Source organism: Anarhichas minor, unplaced genomic scaffold (assembly GCF_050575085.1).
Source record: "Anarhichas minor isolate MPS153535 unplaced genomic scaffold, ASM5057508v1 ptg000026l, whole genome shotgun sequence".
In the NCBI taxonomy this organism is placed as follows: Eukaryota; Metazoa; Chordata; class Actinopteri; order Perciformes; family Anarhichadidae; genus Anarhichas; species Anarhichas minor.
In genome coordinates, this window is record NW_027466472.1 from 15,799,510 (window position 1) to 15,803,824 (window position 4,315).

Genomic DNA, 4,315 nt, shown 5'->3' on the forward strand with positions numbered 1-4,315 from the left:
GAGTACATTTTACCCAGAGGAACACAAGACTGGGTGAGTTATAACCATTACAACAGCAAAGACTACTGTATACGTGCTTTAGAAGTCTACAAAGTGACAGATTTATATTAAGAGTGAGTGTGTCGTCTTTTGCATTTCAGGCTCTGTCATGAAACTGTCAGGCATACCAACAAGCTATCGAACCACGGCTCTCTGAAAGGCTTTGATGCTGTGGAGCCACACCGAACACCAGACCTGACCTCTCATTAGCAGCACTGAGAAGCTGGAGTCAACTGAATAAGATGAAACTGAACAATTGGGTCACAATTGGGAAACCGGATCATCCGACATTATAAAGACTTTCTTTGAAAATGGAAATAGTGAGAATGAGGGCTTTAGGTAATCATAATAATGGATCATAATGGATTAATGAATGTGTGAAAACATGTGGATTGCAAAATTAAAAGGCTCTGAACAAAGTGGAAAGTTAGGAAAAATACTAAGAAATCAGAATGCTTTGAGTGAGTGTTTTTTCTTAAACTGCAGGCTGTCATTTGCATTTTGAAACACACAACTCTCCAGGTCATAGTCTTGGCATGAAGTGAAGTGAAATAAAAAACGGGTTGGAAAACCATTAGACTAGAGCAGAGGTCTTCAACAGGGGGTAATACTGCAGGGGGTCCGCGAAAGTTTTGGTTGATTAGACAATAAAAAAATTAAAAAAAATTGTTTTTTTTCTCTAAACATGAATGTGTCCATTATTTTAATAGTTCAGTATTGTATGAAAGATAACAGGTATGTTTATGCATGGCAGTGGCACTAATAGGTCATCACTCATTTTTCGTTTCCACATTTATGTTTAAAATGAAAACGTCAATTTGAATAGCTTGTATGCATGATTATCATGCAATTGACAGACAATGTTGATATTGGCATTGGTATCAGCTGTTTATAAATGGCAGTGGCACGGCCTCCCTCCTCACTGTACCTTGCACATGTTTAAAATAAAAACATGAATATATGAACCTGTGTATTATTTGAATAGCTTAGTATTGAATGCACAATAAAGAGGTATACACGGTACTAGGCCCAGTTTAATATAAAACACAATTTTATACAATATATATAGTCGGGGGTCCCTGCTCCATCTCTCTATCAGTTTGGGGGTCCTTGGCCTGAAAAACGTTGAAGACCCCTGGACTAGAGCAATAATAACTTTGAGATTCATGACTGCAGACTGTGAGGAAGAGCATGTTTTCCTCAGTATTCCTGAGACTTAAGTACACAGAGAAATCTCTGAAAACCCACTGTATGCCCAGCCAAACATCACACAGACAAAATTAGCAACTAGCTAGTGAATAGAGCGTATAGAGCATTAGGCAGCTAATAATCCTGATATATTTCCCTCAGGAGTTGGTGGAGACCACAAATGAGTTAAAAGGTCTGTGAATATTGTACCTTCATTCATCAGGTGAACAAAAACATGGAACTGTTGCAACATAAATGTGATAGTATTATCAATAGTAAGATAATATTTCTAGGCTGTGTTTACATCTTGTTTCAGTGACCCCAAGTGGCCAAAATAATACGTGTTCTTGCAGATATTAAAACCTTTTTGTTCTGAACCACTGGCTGGGATAAAGAGAATTTTACGTTACTGAGCCAGTAGTCCAGAAATGATTCTAATCCAAAAATTATATCCTTTCACATAACATCCTTTCTTTTATACACTTATTTATCTTCTTGATATGATGTATTATCCGTGTTTTAAAGGCATTATCTAGGATCTGGCATATATTGCGTTATTGATAAAAGCCGGCATACTTTCAAATTGGTCATCGTTATATGTTTCAGTTTATACATGAGGAAAACATTCAAATGTATGTATTGCCCTTGTTGCAGTTGTTCTCTACCTGCTTTTTTTAAAGAGGGGGGGGGGGGGGGGGGGGGGGGGGGTTATACACACCACAATTATTCTTCTAATACAGCACTAGCACTACCCTATAACATAATTACCCACATAGGTCTTTATTATTCAGGCATGCTCAGTGAATATAAGTGCCTATAGAGGGAGGGCGAGGACAGTCATTTTGAAAGTGGAGGATAGAACTATTCTGGGTGGGAAGCATTTTAATTATAGGCCACAGCTGTCCACAAATTCATGTGTTTTAGTTACACCCACGCTATAAAAAGAGTGTGATGTTGTAACCTAAAATATGTTGTTAATTACAATGACAATCATCCAGTTTTCTGCAGATTATCCATTTTTAAGGACATGTGCACCTCTCACAGAACTACAGACCAAAGGCTTTCATCAGACACGTATAGACGCTTCAGTGACAGTGAACTGCCGAAACACTTTTTTTCTTTTGCCAGCAGTCATGGACCAGAAAATCTGACTGTGTTTCTGTAAAATCAAGTAACCGTCACTGTCCACAAATGTGCCCTTTCATTTACTGTCACAGGAGAAAATATCTTGGGTGGCGCTGCCTTGATTTTCTTGTGGAGAGACTTGTTCAAAGTCCCAAATCTGGACTGTTCTGTCAAAGTGCATTTGAATAAATGCCACTTTCACAGGATGTCGGGTGTGCTGCTTCTACAACTGCACACGACAGAAAACCAATTATAAAGCTGTAAAAGTGGAACGGCCATGTTGACGAAATGTGGCATTTATGGGGCTCAGAACACAGAGGTATTGTCAACAACGAAAGTTTTATTGATATTATATCGTATGTATACAAAATAATTTGATGTTCCTTTTTCTATAATTTAAAAGCTAAATCAAGCCACCACTGTGGTCAGGGCTGAGACATTGCTCTCATTTCTACAGGATCATTAAGCTCGCAGCTTCTTTATAGCTCTCAGAAAAACACATTCCCTTCAAATTATGTATTTCATAACTGAAAAACCCGGAAAAGAGACATAACTGAACTTTTATCCTCATTCTTCATACCTTACAAGAAAATCTTTGCACAACTCCTGTAACAGGAAACGCACAGGGGTAACTAAACATTTTTTCAGTTACGCTCATGTGTACCAGTAGGCCGGCATGCTAAATAGCCCAGCAACACCTAAATGCAATGTAGCCATTATTAATGTCATCTACTGGTAGTTGCACAGATGTTTGACGTGGAAAAATGCCAAACTCGTAACTCATACACATGCATATTTACAGGCCTAGTTCACCTGCCGCACACATGGGTGTTTTCAGTTATTGTGCTTAATTATGCCTCTGCTTGGGTTGAATATTATGCTGGGAATAAATGACGTAACCAATGTTTATGTGCTCATAACAATGATGATGGTGCAAGTTGTCAAACTCTAAAATAAACTGCGAGCCCTGACTGGCCATTTTCACAACAGCCACTTTGACTCGTCATTGTAAGAAAGCACAGGTGTTATTTCTAATATTAACCCTTAACTCCTCCATCACGGTCTGGTACGCTGCAGCCACTGCCAAGGACAAAGGCAGACTGCAGCACATCATTCGCTATACATACATACATTACACTTGTTTTAAAGTACTGTTATCTGTTTGTCTGTGCACTATATTTGATATTTTATTGTAAATTTTAATGTTTCTATTTTTTGCACTGTGTTGATCGTTTAATGTTATGCACTATCCACCAGGTCAAATTCCTTGTATGTGCAACATACTCTGGCAAATAAACGGTTCTGATTCTGATGGCGGCTTCCCATTTAGGGTTTCCAACAGCAGGGACCACTGGCATGGCTTACTGGGATGCCCAAACCGAATGGAGCCATTGTTAATTACAGCAATTATACACCTGGGTCTTTCCTGCTATGACAAGACAAAATGTCTGGTGTGTCAAAGTTCAGAAAATGTAAGTCATTGTCCTTGTTTCTCAGAATTATATATATATATATATATATATTTGTACACAGCTAGATGAGGCATTTTCACTCCACATGGTCACACAATGTTAAATACAGCTCCTTTAATGAAGATATTCCTGACCTCAGTATTTTTTTTTTAAATCCTGGCTACGAGCCTGTTCAAGTTACCTCTGTATGAATTGCATTTCTGCTGAACAAACTCTATGCAGCTTGAAGCTGGAGTTTAACAAGAAGCACTTGAAGGCAGCAGCAGTGATCCCGTGTTTCTTTTCCCCATCCCGCCAGCAGAGCGCGTGCCTGCGCCTCGTACAGAAAACGGGGATGCCTCTCTTAGCAGAGCACAAACCCACTCCCCGTTTTCCGTGAAACTGTGAGCAGGAAAAGCTCTGTTGCTGTTGTTGTTTTTAAAACATTGTCAGAAAGCCCATGCACTGCGAGCTCTCTCCGCCGCCTCCACTGCGCACAGGACTCTCACAGG